Source organism: Panthera uncia, chromosome F2 (assembly GCF_023721935.1).
Source record: "Panthera uncia isolate 11264 chromosome F2, Puncia_PCG_1.0, whole genome shotgun sequence".
In the NCBI taxonomy this organism is placed as follows: Eukaryota; Metazoa; Chordata; class Mammalia; order Carnivora; family Felidae; genus Panthera; species Panthera uncia.
The window spans coordinates 29,439,221-29,457,344 of record NC_064812.1 but is presented as its reverse complement, the minus strand read 5'-3'; the positions used below and the strand labels follow the sequence as shown (position 1 = coordinate 29,457,344).

Below are 18,124 nucleotides of genomic sequence, written 5' to 3'. Positions count from 1 at the left end.
GATTTGTCTAAATGCTTTCCATATTCACCATGGAAGGTAGGCTTTGTGGGGATAGTTTGGAGTCTTTAGGAGAATTTGTATAGTAGGAGCCTTTCCGCTTTCCCAGATCTGATGAGGAACATACAAACAGAGGTGCTTCTACTTGAAGACCACCATGTAGTGTCCATTAGACCAGTTACTCTTAGCAAACCTAATGAGGAGTTCAGGCTAAGGAAGAGATTGTCATAGCGAAGGACCTTCCATGCATGAGGAGACTGATGCCTCTGGGAAAGAACTTGGCATTTCCAGATCCCACCATTTTTGGCTTAGAACTTAACTCCTCTAGGTTAGTGCCTTCCTCAGCTATAGCACCAAAGAAATCAGTGACTCCACTAGTCAGAGCAGTAACAGAGCCTGATGCATTGGTTAAGCAGTCTCCATTTGAAGTCAGACTTCTTGGATTTAAAGACTGATTTAGCCACTTTTACACCTGACGACCTTGGGAAATCTTTTAGCCTCTTATCTCTAGTTTCTCTATTTTAAAAATGACATCTACCTCATAGGATTTTTGTGGATAGAATCAGGTAATGAAAGTAAAGAACTTAGCTCATTTATTGGAACATTTTAAATGCTCAAAAAATCAGGGTTTCTGTTATTAATATTTTAGGGACACTTTTGGTTACATATTGGAAAGCTAATCTAGTGAGGTAAAATTTTCTTTGGGTTAAATGAAGTAGCAATGGGGTCCTTAGGGAACTAGGGGGCTAAGAACATGGAGGATCATACCTTAGCCAACACTTTGGTCTAGAAGAGTAGTGATAACAGGTTATAGTGTCTACGAAAACAATGTGTGAACACCTTGGATGCTCATTAGAGTGATGAGATAATGTCCATCAGCCCAGAAAGTCCCTTCATCTAGGACCTTGGATACCTTTATGCTGAATTGTGTTTTCCCAAAATGTGACCTTGTTTGGAGATAGGGTCTTTATAGGTATCAAGTTAAAATGAGGTCATTAGAGTGGGCCTTAATCCAATATGACTTATGTCTTTATAAAAAGGGGAAATTTGGACATAGAAATATTAAGAGAGGAAAACCACCATGTGATGAGTCACAGGGAGGACAGCCATCTGCAAGCCAAGGAGAAAGTCCTGGAACAGATCCTTCACTCACAACCCTAGCAGGAACCCATCCTACCAACATCTTGGATTTTAGAATGTAAGACAATAAATTTTGTTTAAGCTGCCCAATTTGTTGTACTTTGTTATGGCAGACCTAGAAAACTAGTACAGATACTTAATAAAAAGTGTCTCAGAGTGGACTCAGTGAGGATATTGGTGGTGCAGGTAGTGGCATGTGAAAGAAGTAAGGCCTCCTTCAGTTACAAAGCCATGGTCACAGACACTAGGAAAGGCATCTTAGGGGAGTTGTCAGTTTGGATGTGGTTTAATCCTGTTCAGTACTTGGGAAAAACAGGATCCCAGAATCTTCCCATCCTCTAGTTTTCCAAGGGTTTTTACAGCATAGTGGTAATAATCATCCTATTTGCTTTCCACTTGGTGTTAAAAGCATGCTCAAAGGATTCAACATATTTAGGAGGGACCTTATGTTTGGTTTGAAACTAATAGGAAGGGAAAGGTATGAATCTTACTTCTAACTCCTCCATTTTTGTAAATCAAACCCAGATGATAGGAAACATCAGTAGAAATACTTCTACTTCTGTTTTGAATGACACAGGCCACTAGAGTTATACATAGTTGTTTGAGATTAATTAATAACATATTCATCCAGTCTTTTGTCAGACATTTATTGAACCCTTACTATATATCAGGCTCCATTGACATTAGGGCTTTGATGGGAGACACAATTTGGTTTCTGTCCTCAGAAGACTTACTATCTAAAGAGGGATGTATGTGAATAAACAGAAAGCTGCAGCAGACTGTAACAATTGCTGAAGAACTCAGGGATGCTCTGAGAACACACAGAAAGGGCATTATGTCATCCTGGAGGGTATTGAGGAAGCTATGAAATGCCTCTAGGAACAGACGATGCCTGAACCAAGTCTAATAGGTCCTCCTAGCTAGGTGAATGCGGGTGGAGGGAAAAGAGAGGGCAGCCCAGATAGTGGGTATAACACAGTCATTGCCACGGGGGAATGAGAGAACATGACACCCATCTACTATAAGCACAATGATTATTTTCAAAAGTAGGTTAAGTACCGAGGGAAGGAAAAAAGATGGAAAGTTACTAGAGGGTGTGCAGCAGCCACATGGAGTAGAAAATGAACTAATTTTCAAGTTAGAATTCATGTATTTATTCAATAGATATTTACTGAAGTTCTAAATATATTAGGAATAGAACATAGAGTAGTCATTTTTGACTTCTTGGCAAAGGCTTACATTTGCCTCCTGCCTGTGTCACTTCCTTTCTGTGTGGGTTCTGAGCAAGTCATTAACCTAAAGTGGGAGAGCACTTAATTTCCTCATCGGAAAAATAAGAGAGCTGGATCCAGGTTGCTCTTAGTTCTAAAATGACACTGCCATGAGCAGTAAGAACATGTTATCCTGGTTGACATGGGTAGAATGTGAGGTTGGTTCAGTGTGCCGCCATTCTAACACCAAATACCCTGGGCCCAAGTCTACTGAGTTAATAACTCCATACTGGGAAGAAGAGTGTTCAAATAACAGTCCCATTAGGCAACAACCCCCTTCTCCCAGAGTAATAAAAGTCACACATTTATGATTTGTATGAAATAAAAACTGTGAGTTTTGTTTATTCTGTGAAAAATCTGTCATGTCTCTGTGGAAACTGGTTTTTATCACTCAGAGGGTTACTATAATAACTGTAGACTTTTGTACACTCATTCTTGCTCCAAGAAACAATGGGAATTTTACATCTTAGTTTATGAGCAATTATGACTCAATTGTGAAAATATTAAGCATTGAGAGGAGAGAAACATGGCTGGCCTTGGAGAAATACCTCAAGCAACTAGAATTTGTGCTGGTATCCCCTTTTCTCCCTGATCATGCTAAGTACCCTTCCTTTTTTTCTCTACCCTCACCTCAACCTGTCTTCTCATTTAGGTTGGTAGTGAATGGTGCTACCACTCATTAGGTTGATAGTGAATGTTAATGAATGGTGCTTATCACCCACTAATTATGAACTTAAGAAAAGGATCTCTTGTATTGTTTATAATAATCCATGAAGAATATACCATTATCCCTTTTTTACAGGTAAGGAAACTGAGACTCTGAAATAGATAACTTTTCCAAGACCATATAATTAATAAATTCCAGAGCTGGGATTAGAACCAGGTAAAGTTTCCCACCAGGCTTTGTTCTTATTCATATTCTGTCTTTCTTTCTCTCACTCCCTCTCTCTGTCTCTCTCCCTGGAAGAGTTAGCTCACCCTCAAAGAGCATGCTTGTTGTAGGTATTGATTTTGTAATTGTTGTATCAATATTGATGTCTAAATATGAATCACTATTGATTTCTAAATCATGCTCTCATGGAACTTGGCCATAATCCTTATGCAGCTTCAGTGGTTACCACCCTCACACATATGTTTGAGGGAAATCTCTTCTTTCTGCCATAATATTAGGCATAAACCTTCCAATGTAATGCATTTTTGAAGCAATTGAACATTCTTTAGATGGTGTAAGTGTTATCTTATTTGGTTTTAATGGGAAGATTGCCTTGCAAAAATCATGAAGACAAGTATCTTTCTTTATGGGAAGTGATAGAAGCCAAAGGCAAAAAGAAAAAAAAGAAGAATTTACCAAGTAGAAGATAAAAAACAGCAACAACAACCATGACAAATTGAGACTCCTCATTGACATTTCCTATAGCCATTGAGAGAAAAGGAAGTATGTGGGCACAGAATACAAAGCAGTCAGCCAGGACTATTTTCATGGCCACATGATTTACATTCTGATGGAGGAATCAGAACAGTGATAGAAGAACAGGTGGAGAGGCCACAATAATAAACTCCTCCGTGCCCCCACCCCCAACAAAATGGTATTTAGCAAATGACAGCTGATGAAATAAGCCTAAAAACAAGAAGAGAAACTTATGTTTTAGCACTTGTAAAAGGAGTTGTTTAGCATTATTTAGCTGTGTTCAACCAAGTATTCCTCTTTCCACCTGTCCCTCTCCTCTCTCAATACTGTACATTAGCCTAAAATTCATTAACCATTGTGGAAAAAGCAGCCATCTTATGGGCCTGTTGTAACTTTTGAAGGTGTTCTATAGGATATGGCTACCCACACCAGTTGGAAGGGTATTTAGTTTGTTTGTTTGTTTATGGTCAGCCACTCCATTTCCCTTCTTAGTTTTGGTACTAAGGCTGACTTTCAGAGATTCTCTATTCTAAGAAAACCAAGACTGTTGCACTTCTTTAATCATCTGGCAAGAGAGTTTCCCTCAACTTGACATTGTAGCTGTCCTGGACACCTAGCTCAAGCCCTATAACCTTGGCAATGCCAGTGGGTCTGCACAGTACTGTATTCACAGCACCAAAGGTTCCCAAGATGAACTACATTTCAAAGTGAAGAGTTCAACAGCACAGTCTGAGCAAAAGAGGTGATCTGAGAGTTTTCTGCCTGCCCCTAAGTAAGTTTTTTCATTCTGGCATGAGAGGCTATCAGAAAATTCCCATCCTTCTTGTTCTCAGTCATCATTGTAGCTGGTCTTTTGTATATATTCCTCTTCACAACCCGGTCCTAATTCCATAGCCTTCCAATCTCATATTGCCAACTTGTTGTGTCTTTTCACAATTTCAAATATGTCATGGCTAAAGCAAGTCCTTCACTTTCCCCATTCCACTGGCTGGCCTCTTTCAGAATCTCTCCCATGTCTGCTTAAAAAAGTAATCTTTGAGGGGTGCCTGGGTGGCTCAGTCAGTTAGGCATCCGACTTTAGCTCAGGTCATAGGGTCATGATCTCACAGTTTGTGAGGTGAAGCCCCACATCGGCTCTGTGCTGACAGCTCGGAGCCTGGAACCTGCTTCAGATTCTGTGTCTCCCTCTCTCTGCCCTTCCCCTTCTCACACTCTGTCTCTGTCTCAAAAATAAATAAACATTTAAAAAAAAGTAATCTTTGAGACTCCTCCCCCAAATTCTTCTCCCTTTCTCTTCCCATTATCAACTCAATTGAAAGAAAAAAAAAGACAAAATCTATTGTTTCTCCCTACATACTATATCTGGTCCTAGGTTTTTGTTTTTTTTTTTCTTTCTTACCACTGATGTTTTCCCAGCCTCTATGCCCAAGAAACTATGATCATGTCTTGGCTAATATTGCTGTCTCTAGTCTTTTCTCTTCTGATCCTTTCTGCATATCATATAGTTACACTTTTCTCAAGACAATGTTTCCTTGAGTTTCTCCTCTGTTTAGAAGCCTGAAGTAGGATCCAGCCTCTCCTGAATCAGCTGTAAATACTTTGCTAAGTTTGAAATATTATAGAACCTACTGCAAATTTATCAAACCTCATTTTCCTGCTATTCCCTTAAACACATCTCCATGTCAGACAAGACCGTTCTCATTCACCTCACCAACACAGAGTTTATTTCTAACTTTCATATCTTTCCTCACCTAAAAGGTTTTTTAAAATAATTTTTGTTTATGCTAACCCTATTCATTCAAAATCTAAATCTCAACTCACACCCTTTTCCATGAAGTTTTCTCTGGCCACTCCAGCCTGCAACCTTGAATGATTATTTGCTTCTTTGAATTTCTGTTGGTCTCTCCTGGAATGTTGTCTTGTATTGTTCTTGAATACTTTAATAACAATTAGCCTCATCTTTCCAATTAGAGTATAAACTCATCAAGGATCAGAGTCTACTCTAAATTCTCTTTCAGAGATAAAGTTTTCTACCATTTGAATTTAGCCTCTTAAAGTCTGTGGTGTATTTTCATATACATTATCTTTGAATTAGAAAGCCTTACCAGAATTTAATTAATTTGTATTTTCCATCAGAGAAAGTAGCTGCTGACCACCCTCTGTAGAGTTTCACGGACACCCTGGAAAAAGCCTTGGTACCTATTTGAGTAAGCAAATATATGCCAGAGAGAGCACCATGATGACAAAAAGCTGCAAGAGCTTCTGTTTTATTCATCAAACCTCTGTCTGTATGAGGAATTTTTAAGTGGGAGGGGAAAGCTGCTTGAGGAGCTCAGAGTTACCTAAGTGGGAAGCAACTTATTTCCCTTAACTTCTTCTCCCTGAGATTCAGAATTAAGGAGTTCTGCTTGTTTTAGTGTGGTCCTGACCAACCATCAGTTGGCAAGAGAGGGCAACATGAGCCTTTAAGTCAAGTTAACATAAGTTCAGAGGAAGAGGGCACTTAGGAGAAGGGGAAGAGTGAACACTGTTTTCTATGTCGAGGGTAGTAAACACTGGAATCAGCTTTTAGTTCAGCTCTTCTTTGGGACTATCTGTCATGGGGAACAAAAGGCCCAGAAGATCTGAAAATTAACCATCACACTTGGAGGTCAAGCCTACACTAAAACTCAACATAATACATCTAAAAAGGACACCTACACCCAACAGTGGGCAGCATAAAGGGATTTGAGTCCCCATCACATTTCTGGATACAACCATTGGAAACCACTTGGCCCGAAACCAACACTGCCCAAGTTTCACTTAGGCTTCACATCTGATACAGTATACCCTATAAAACTGGCTTTGAAACTGCTTTGATCCTGGGAGCCCCAACGCTCTTTAATGGCTGTTACACTGGGGAGTGAACCTGCCACTCCTCAAAGAAAGGAAAGGAAAGGAAAGGGAAGGGAAGGAAAGGAAAGGAAAGGAATGAAGGAATGAAAGGGAAAGAAAGAAAAGGAGAAAGGGAAGGGAAGGAAAGGAAAATTTGTCTCAGCCACTGTGCTTTGACCATGACCAGCCAAGTTAAATCCAGCTTCTACCCAGTAGCTTTCCATGATAGTAAATACTCTTCTTCTCTACTTCGTACTATTTTTTATTTTTTTAATGTTTATTTATTTTTGAGAGACGGAGACAGAGTATAAGCAAGGGAGAGGCAGAGAGAGAGGGAGACAGAATCTGAAGTAGGCTCCAGGCTCTGAGCTGTCAGCACAGAGCCCGATGCGGGACTTGAACCCATGAACCATGACCTGAGCTGAAGTCAGATGTTTAACTGACTGAGCCACCCAGGCACCCCTCTCCTACATACTATTAAGCACAAGAGGTTCCTTGAAATTAAAATGTAGAGAGGGTTGAGGCCTTGAAGAAATATAGACCAAACCTCCCTCTTCTGATAAGTGAAAATTCAAGCATAATTATATTTTGGGATTTGACTGAGTCATATTCTGCATTCTACATGCATGCAGAATATAAAGAGGGTTCCATATTACTTTGATATTCACAATAAACTTATAAATTAGGAAGGCCAAATATTACTTCCCCCATTTGAAATGTCAGCTCTTTGTAGCTGATAGTCAAGGAAGGCTTCTTGATTGTATAATATTTAAAAATAATCCAATCTCCTCTTGACCTGGTGTGATAGGCAGAATAATGTCCCCCTCCTCCCCAAATGTCCACTTCCTAATCCCTGGAACCTGTGAATATGGTATTTTATATTGCAAAGTGTTTTTGCTAATGTGAAATATCTTGAGATGGGGAGGTTATCCTGAATTATCTGGTTGGATCCAATATAACCACAAAGATCCTCATAAGTGGAAGGTTCAGAGTCAGAGAGGAGATGTGATCACAAAAGCAGATTGGGAGCAGGAGAGGGAGAGGGAGGAGAGAAACTTGAAGGTGTTATGCCCCTGCTGACTTTGAAAATGGAGGAAGGGGCATGAGCCAGAGAATGCAGGTCGTATCTCAAAGCAGAAGAAAGTCAAGGAAATAGATTCTCTTCTAGAGCCTCCAGAAGGAAGGCAGTCCTGCCAACACCCTTATTTTAGGACTTCAGACCAGAACTCTAAGATCATACATGTGTGTTGTTTTAGGCCAATAAATTTGCAGTAATTTGCTACCACAGCAATAGGAATCTATATACCCAGCTAAGACACAATTAGTGGCAAGACTTTAGTAGCAAAGCTAATTTGTAATCTGTTTTACTGCCTATCTATTTCTGGATGGAAAGAAAAGATAGTATAATAAATTGTTAACTGAAGGAAATTATTTGGTGCTTACTTACCTGATACGATCGTTGTGTATTTCTAGCTTCTGGGTATCACCAACTTCTCCTTTCAGACACATTCAGCTACTGCAGCCCAGCTCTGAATGTCCTTTTGTGTGCATGTGTCTGCCTATTTCACACTTGGGCATGAAAGCAGAACTGTGTGTATGGCCAGTGTGTATTCCAAAGGGTCAGCAAAAACTCTTGCTTGCTTAAAGCTGTTTCAAGCTGTTTTCAATACCATGTCGCTTCACAATTACTAATTAAAAAATGAGAATTTGCTTTTGTGACCATTTGAAGAACTCAGAAATGTCTTCATACTTTTTAGTTTCCTGGAGTTTAAGTTCAAAATTTTCAAGATTGCCTGTTGAAGTTCATTGGAGAGAAATGACCTTCACATTAATTTTTCTTTTACTATGAGTCTATTTCATTGTTAGTTAGGTTCCAGGAAAAGCCATGTTCTTCATGCTAGTTTCCTCATTATTTGTGTTGTGGTTTTTCAAGAGATTTAAAGTAAGTCAACCCAGATATAAGTAACAAACTTTCAATAACTTGGTGAAGTTTCCAAACTCTCTACCATTTAAATTTTTTTCTAGAAATAAAGCAGTCAGACATTGTCATAATTCCATTACTTGTTATATGCAGCTATACTGAGTTAGAAGTTTGAAATGTTATGGTTATAGCTTCTTACTCTTCATAATCACTAACAGTTATTGAGCACTTATTGTACATCAGGTTCTGAACTAAATATTTTACACTTATTGGCATGTATGATTCTAAAAACAGCTCTGTGATATAGTAATGGTGGGTTGGTTTTATGAATAGCTACAATTATTCACATATCCCTAGTCTTAGTCCATTCAGGCTGCTATAACTAAATACCACAGACTGGGTGGCTTATAAACAACAGAAATTGATTTCTCACAGTTCTGAAGGCTGGAAGTCCTAGATCATGTTCTCTGCTGTTGATAGCTGGCAACTTCTCTCCATGTCCTCACATGGTAGAAGGGGCTAAGGATCTCTCTGCACCCTCTTTTTATAAGGCACTAATCCCATTATGAGGGTTCCACCCTTATGACTTAAGTACCTCCCAAAGGCTATTGTTTCTAATACCACTGTCTTTGGGGGTTAGGATTTCAGCATATGAATTTTGGGGAGATTCATTCAGACCATAGCATTCCTGAATCCATACCATTTAATAATTTCTTTTAACACTGACTCAGGGCTTGGCCGTGTAACTTGCTCTGATCAATGGAACAATGGCAAACTTGATGCAGGCAAAGACTTGAAAAAGAGCCTGCATGTTTCTCTTCTTTCTCTTAGACCTCTGCCACCACCAGTGAACAGACCTGGACTAGCTTTCTGGAGAGACATGAGTTATATTGGAGAAGAGCTAAGATATCTAAACACGGACATTCTAACCTACACAGCCCCAACTACCCTTCCAGGTAATTGAGAAGCATGAGTGAGTCTAGCTGAGGTCAGCCCAGCTCAGACCAGATTGTGAGTAATAATAAATGCTGATTAGTTCAAACTCTTAAGTTTCGAGGTGATTGATTACTTAGCAATAGCTAACTGATACATGTAGATACTAATATTCTTATTTTGTATATGAGGAAACTGAATTCTAGAAGGATTAAGTAACTTGTTCAAGACTGACTCTAGGTGCGCCTGGGTAGCTCAGCTGGTTAAACTGACTCTTGGTTTGGTTCAGGTCATGATCTCATGGTTCGTAAGTTTGAGCCCCACATCGGGCTCTGTGCTGACAGTGAGGATCCTGCTTGGGATTCTCTCTCTGTCTCCCTCTCTCTCTGTCCCTCCTGTGCTCTCTTTCTCCCTCTCAAAATAAATGAATAAACTTAAAAAAAAGAAGACTGACTCTAAAGCCCATGAACTTAAACATATGCAATTAAAACACAATTTGTAAAACTTTGAAATGAAATCTTCCACCTAAAAATTGAGATTAGTTCCTGTACACACACACACACACACACACACACACACACAGAGTATCTCCATTATTAAAGGACCTAAATGAGCATTATGAAATAGATGTAATATAATGGAGCATTAGGTGATCATCATTGATCTGTTAACTTCACATAGGTGACACTATTGACATCTGGGCAGAATAATTTTCCTACGGTACAGGACTCTTTTAGGACTGCAACATGTTTATGGACCTTGTCTCTGTAATGTTCTGCGTGCCCCCATCCCAGTCATAATGACCACTAAAAATGTCCTCATAGTAATTTTGACTATTAATCTTGGCATCTACCTCCTGCCCCAAATTTCCAAACTTCCCTAAATGGGGGATAAGGCTGGGGAGAGATATCACTTCCAGTTGAGAACCACTGTTGGAATTTTTTAAATATTGGAGTTAATACAAAATGCATATAGTTTTTTTATGTGTATGTACCAATTAAAAATAGCTTAATTTAATTGTTTAGCTTAATAAATTATTATAAGGCAAACATTCTTGACATCAGCATTCAAATAAAGAAGTACTTTGTCTGTCAATCTCAGATACCTCTCCTGTGTTCCTTGTCCCTATTGCAACATCCTCCATCCCCCCAAAAGTAACTACTTCCTAGATTTTATAATAACCACTTCTTAAATTTTTATTTCTTTGTAGTTTTCTCAGCCAAATGTATATACCCCTGGTCAACATAGTTTCGTTTTGACTATACTTAAAAAAATATATGCCTAGGTGACTCCTTTTAATCTAATAGTAACATCTTCTTCCACTTATAATTTATTTGTTGACGAACGTTGTGTATTTAACTATCAGGGTGAAGAAAATAAATATGTGAAAACACAATTTTTTGTTTGGAAAAAATGGCAATATCATTTTATCAACTTATGCATAATCAACTTATGCATAGTTTATTCAGAGTCTCACTACAATGTGTTGGTGTCGTTTTGGCACAGTTGTGTCTTAAGACAATGACCCCACTGACTTTCTTCAGTTAACATCATGGCCAAAGATGTTAAACATCATGTTAAACAGAGAGGTTAATAATTATTTCTCAAGGAACAGACCCTGATTACTTCCAGGGAAGGTATTAACTTCAGCTCTATTCTACCCATACCTGTCCAAGAATGATATCATCATTTTAGCCATTTATTTTGTACTTTTTCAATCAGGAATGATATAGAAAATGCTTTTGCTTTTTTCAACCCTTTCTTTCTCTTCAGTTTCTGTTTCATGGCTTTATCCTCCCAAATTAGGAAAAAAATCCAAGCCTAGGCATTACTTGGGATCATGATGCTACAGATTAGGCTGCTTTTTTCTGAATTCTATACTTCAAGTTGGAATATTTTAGAATATCAGCTTACAGTATAATAGGGAAGGTAAGAAGCTACTTATCCTTTTGAAGTTGGCAGGTAAGTTGATTGCCTAGAAATCTGAGTGCTATTCAAAACTAACAAAATTTGCTTTTTGATTATAATAGCAATACGTAATCACAGAAGACTTTGGGAGAAAGCAGAAAAGTACAAAGAAAACTAGTAAAAATTAGAGAATGATGTCTTGTTGACAGAGTCTATTTTCCTCATTTTAATTTTAAGACCATATGTTTAGCTGTTATTTTCAGGGACAGAACACCAGTGCCATTGCCCAGATAGTGTTTTGTTAGCTCTGCACCAATGCTGACTGCCTGTCTAGACTGGTGTGTTTTCCTCTCTCCTAGCACGTCACTGCACTCAAGATTAACAACTGTGAGGGCCACCCATCATGTGAACTCATCTGCAACTTGGTTTTGTCTATAATCTTGCATGGGACTCTCTTCTATCCCTCTCTATAACATCCATTCCTAGATGAGCATTCCTCCAAAGTGAGCAGACTAGTGTGATAGGTGGCTCCAGTCTGAATGGTCAGTTAGGATGTAAAATAACACTAAATTCATTAATTTACAGCCCAGGCTAAAACTATTCCTCACTAGCTCTCACCTAAGCCTTCTTTATCTATAGTCAAGAAAGATCTGATCGTTAAGAGATTTTATAAACTTCACTCCATCTTTATTTTCCATGTGATTTCTTAGCTTCCTAGGTCTCTGAGGAAGAATTTAACTTCCCCTAGGGAATACTGTTAGTATGATATGATAATTAACAATGAATAACTTGTACCTGGCACAGTGAAAACTCAAACTCAATGGGAATGTTAGCAAATAAAACAATTAGTAGTAGAAATTTTAAGTTGGAGGATCCATGTCTCATCCAAATGAATATTTTCAAATATATAGTTAGAAATACATAAACAGGGGTGCCTGGGTGGGTCAGTCAGTTAAGTGTCTGACTTTGGTTCAGGTTATGATCTCATGGTTCATGAGTTTAAGCCCTGCGTCAGGCTCTGTGCGGACAGCTCAGGGTCTAGAGCCTGCTTCAGATTCTTTGTCTAAACCCACCCCCACCCCACCCCCCCGCTCTCTCTGTCCCTCCCCTGCTCACCCTCTGTCTCTCAAAAATTAAAATTAAAAAATTTTTTAAAAAGAGCATAAAAAGCTCAATTAAAAAAAGAAATACATAAACATATTTATGAAAATACAAGAGCATTTAATTAGCTAAAAGATATATTATCTATCTTTCTAAATAGCTTGAATTATCCTGGAGAGTCATTGCCAAAGCTGGAAAACTCCAGTGGTCTGTATGCTTTCAACTTTACTCAGAAGACAAACATGACTTTACCTGCTTCTTCTCCAATAATCCATGGTACCCAACAGATTTGTTTTAGGTTTAGAATTAATTAATAGGTTTAGAATTAATTTAATTTAGCTACTGAGTTGTACATTCTTTGAGAGTAAGAATGCACTTTACTCACCTATCTAGTGAGCTCCTAACAGAAGACCTAATAATAGCTAAGTTTTTAATAAATATTTAGTGAATGAGAGAACCCATGTATTTAGTTAGAGTAACATTGGAGGTTAAATCTGCTTTCTGTCCCTAAGAAAATTTGGGGTACAAAAGTGAATTCATTTTAGGAATTATTGCAAGTCCATGAATATAATCTGAATGATAATCTGGAAAAAGCTAGAACAATAATCCTGAAGACAAAACATATCTAAATTCATTCATTTATTAATATACTCAGCACTACCGTGTTCCAGGTGTTGCATTAGGCAACAGGAATATAGCAATGTGAAAGACTGATGGGGTTCCTGCTTTTATGCAACTTTAAAGTCTAATGAAGGACACAAGTAAATTGTTAATTTTAAGACTATACAATCAATGTTATGATAGAGCCTATGCATAGCCTAAACCAGTGGTTCTCAAATTTAGCAGGCATCAGAATCATTCAAAGGCTTTTCACAACACAGGCCGCTGGGCCCATCCCCAGAGTTTCTGATTCTGTATGTCTTGGATGAAGCCTTAGGATTTGCATTGCAAGTTCTCCGGTGATGCTAATGCTGCTGGTCCAGAAATCACTTCAAAAACCATTGGTTTAGGGGTGTGGAGGTGGCTCAGTCAGTTGAGCATCTGACTCAATTTTGGCTCGGGTCATGATCTCGAGGTTCTTGGATAGAGCCCTGCCTTGGGCTCCAGGCCGACAACACAGAGCCTACTTGGGATTCTCTCTCTCTTTGTCTCTCTGCCTCTCCCCCACTTGCGTGTGCTCTCTCCATCTCTGTCTTTCTCTCTTTCTCAAAACAAATAAACATTAAAAAATAAATAAAAAAATAACCATTGCTTTAGATTAAAGGAGCAATAGGGTAGGCTAAGCTAAACTTTGTGACCTCATTAGTTCAATGATAACTTGAGGGAAGATAATTCATTGAAATGTTAGTTTGTATAGTTACATTTCTTCCTTCTTGCCTATTCAAGGAGAAAGCTTGAGCTTTAGCAATTTCTTCCCACATGTAAATTTTTCAGAGTATACAAGAGAAGTTCTTTGAACTCAAGTCTCTTTTATAAACACCTATACTCAATTTTAAAGTTTTATGCCAGGTGTCCTTTGCAAGAAGAGGGGAATAGAGGCCCCTCTGAGATACAGAAGAAAGAAAATATTTTGGTTAGACTGGACAGAAATCTGAAGTCTATGATCAGAGGGGAAGCTTCCCTATTTTATAATCATGTCCTAGAGACATGGCAGAACCTCTGAAAATGGATCATCAAGCAAGAATGATCCTGGTATGAGGCCTCCCAGCCTTGCCAGGGATTGGCATATCCTGCGCAAGGGACACAGAAGCAGGAGAGCCATAAGACTTAGAGGAAGCTATGGAAATGGACATATAGAGATTCTGAGTGATGACTAAGGAACTCCTCTCACCCCCACCCCCAATAATGTGGTGCTGTGTAACACTTTGGGCCTTTTAAAGTCCTGGAGGAGGGAAGCAACATAATCAACAGAATGGATTTCTTGCCAGAACACAAAGGAGGCTTGGATAAGGATTCAAATAAATTTAATGAACAATGAATAAGTGTTATTTCTTACACATCTTTGTTTGTGAATTCAGATTTATACTTGCCTCTCTTGGATGATATGTCAATTGTAAAATTATTTTAAAAGAAATTGTGAATCCAGGAAACCAACACTTCTATACATTTTCTGTGAGTTTCCATGAAGGCTAATAAAAACCTTCATATTTAACATGTGCTCAAGAAATATTTGTTATATTGACATGACTCTATTGGAGTATTTCTAAATAACTCAAGTGTGTCAATGCTAAATGTTCAGTTTAGGATAAAGGACACAGTATATTGTAAGTGAGCCAATGTAGTGCTATGGTTAGGGAATAGGTTCAGGAATCACCTGCTTAGATTCAAGTAATACCATTTGGTAATTAAATGACCTTGGACAAGTTAAGCTAAATGTTCTGCAACCAGTCCCACATTTGAAAAATGTGTATAATAGTAAGCCTCTCAGGGTTGTTTTGAGGATTCAATGAATTAATTCTTTGGATTTTAAAATGTAAGAACTCAACATTAATGATAATTTATTGGATATATCCAGTTTGCATGGCTGGGCATTTCCTGAATGAGTTTCAAATAAACATAACTGTGCCTTTTAGGGTGCATTAGTTTTAGAGGCTTAGAATGAAGAAACTTTCGAAAAGCCTAGAATTTGTTGTTATTGTTATTAAACTGTGATCTGTTTTGAAGCGTAATTAACTGATGTTCTGTAAAGTATTCAGTGCATTAACAGTGACAGTTTTAACATTAAGCCAGAAGCACTCTCAAGATATTTAAACATTAACTAACTTGATTGTCTTTAAACTTCAATGTTGTTTTTATTCATTTTTGTCTTTCATAACTTAGCTTATATGTATATATATATTTATTTATTTATGGCACCCACACATATTCCAAGTGTGGTCCTTTGTAACATTACATTGGAGAATAACAAAGGGATGGTGTCTTGGTTATTTCATCCTATTAAACATCTGTACATTTCATTTTAGCTTATGTTATAGCTGGCTTTCTCAGTTACAGGCATACAGCATATCCTTTCCCCACATAAGCTCTGTTTCTTGTAACTCACCATCTTCTATTTGATTCCTTAATTCCACTGGCAATTTGGAGCAGCCTGCTTACTCATGTTGTGTCTGCAGCTCTGGAATCTTAGCCCTTGAGTCATGTAATTTCGGAAATCTTTGCTTTCTGCCTTATGTATTAACAGCAATCAGGCAGCCCCTTAAGACCTTCCTGGAAAAATCCCAAAATACTTCATTTTTTATTTTGTATTTAATTGGAAGGGATTCCAGTTAAGTTAGCCTTGGTTTCCTAATTCTGACTGGCCACCCAATTGACGACAGCCTGACCTCTAGTTTGGCAAATCAGCACCCTTGGTGGAACTCTGTGGATTTCCTAAACGTCATACAATCATTTTGTGATATCGAGGTTCCAAAATCACTATTTTTTTTGTTACAGGAAAACCTTTTATGAAACCAATATTTAGTACTAGTAATTACGTTCCTTCTTATTTAGCTTATCAATGACAGATTAGGTTCCAAAGTAGAAAAAAAGTAAGGATTAAAGCTTTATTAAATAAGTATATTTTAATGAAACATTAATAATTGAAGATTAGAGTTTATAGAATATTTATAATAATAATAAATATATATAAATATATAAAATATTTATATAAATAAATATGTAATAATAAATATAGAATATTTATTAATACATTTATTCAATAACTTATTAACCTATTACATGCAGGATATGTTACTACTCTTGTGAAAGCAAGAGCAACTATGACCCATTTTCTGTCCATAAGAAGCTTAGAGTCTAGGTTGAAAGGCAGAAAAACGAACATAATTTCAATGCAGTTAAGTGCTATGTCAAGGGTAAGTACTGAGTATGATGACAGCAAAAAGGAGGGGGCCTCCTAGAGGAGGTTATATCTAAATTATGATAAGAAGGAGAAAAATAATTTAGCCAGGAAGAGAGGAATGCATTTTGCGCATTCTAGGCAAAGAAAACAATTATACAAGGAGTTGGATTATTCCAGCCAGTGATGGACTTGTCTTAGAAGGTCTTACCTACTGTGCTAATTATAAGAGACTGTAAATATGGCCACAAATTCTTCCCCTCTTTGTATCCAAGCCCTTACAATGTGATGTTACAGACCCTCCCATAAAGAGGTGAAATATATTTCTTTCCCTTTTGAATCTGAGTAGGGCATGTGACTTGCTCTGGCTAACGGGACCTAAGCAAATATGATACTAGCAGAGACTTGACTGGTGCTTGTACATTGGAGCCTGACCTCTTGCTAAGCTTGACCCTTGAGACCACCATATTTTATGAGTCTGAGCTAGCCTGTTGTGGGAAAGAGAGATCACATGGAGGAGAACTGAGGCGTCATGACTGACAGACTGCCAACGGTCAGATATGTAAGGGAAGCCATCTGTAGGAAGCAAACTAAGCCTCCTCCCCCAAAGATATCCAATCCTAATCTCAGAACCTATGAATATGTCACCTTACATGGCAAAAGAGACTATGAAGATGTGATTAAGTTAAGGATTTTGAAATGAGGAGACTATTCTGAATTATCTGGGTGGGCTCATTGTAATCACAAGGATCCTTATCAAAAGGAAACAGGAGGTACAGCCTTAGAGAAGGAGATGTGAAAATAGAAGCAAGGGTAGAAGTCACAGAAAGATCTGAAGATGTTTTACTGCTGACTTTGAAAACGGAAAGTGGAGCCATGGTACAAGGAATGCAGGCAGCCTCTAGAATCCGGAAAAGGCAGGGAAACAGATTCTTCTCTAGAGTCTCCAGAAGGAAAGCAGTCTTGCTGACACCTTGCTTTCAGCCTACTCAAGACTTCTGACTTTCAGAATTGTAAAATAATGAACTTGTAGTGTTTAAATACATTTTAGTGTTAAATACATTTAGTTAAATACATTTGTAGTGTTTAAATACATTAAATACATTAAATATGTTACAGTGGCGATAGGAAAAACTAACAGAGCAAGCTACATTGTCTAGGGGCCAGGCAACCTGCTAGCAGACCACAGCTGCCTGGCTGAGCCCAGCCGAGATCAGTCAAGCTGTGACACACCAGAAGAACCACCCAGACTACTCAGGGATCATGAATGATAATGAGCAGTTGTTTTCAGTCACCAGGTTTTTGAGTGATTTCGTACACAAGAACAGCTAACTGATACACTGATCTAGAAATTTAAAATAAAAAATAAATGAAGCAAAATGTTTACATTAAGCTACTTAAAAATAGTTATTTCCTTAACTTTCTTAGGGACTTATGTGGGTAGCTCTCTAAAGCAAAAATTCACCATTCCTGCCTCTGAGTTCCCAGTCTGCTCTAGTTCCTACCCTTCCTAAGTTTGGTGGCTCACCTCTTTGGATTTCTATTTTTTCTTCAGTCACCTTTCAATACAGTTCCCTTCTTTCTTAAACAAGCCAGGGCTAGTTTCTGTTACTGCCTGACTGTGAGCTCTGTAAATGCAACTTGAGAATTCCTTCTCATTACCAACCTGTTACAAATTTGTTAGATACCCTGATGTTTGGGAAGCATGATAGGAAAGACATTCACTCATCTTTAGA

The 18,124-nt window shown here is 38.1% G+C and overlaps 1 long non-coding RNA gene across 2 annotated transcripts in view; it reads left to right on the top strand.

Moving 5' to 3' along the window:
- Positions 1 to 18,124, top strand: part of LOC125924764 (uncharacterized) — an 87,404-nt gene that overhangs the window by 14,414 nt on the left and 54,866 nt on the right. For both annotated transcript variants that reach the window (XR_007458550.1, XR_007458549.1), the window contains exon 3: positions 9,443 to 9,567. This is a non-coding gene — a long non-coding RNA (uncharacterized LOC125924764). The remainder of the gene's footprint in view (positions 1 to 9,442; positions 9,568 to 18,124) is intronic.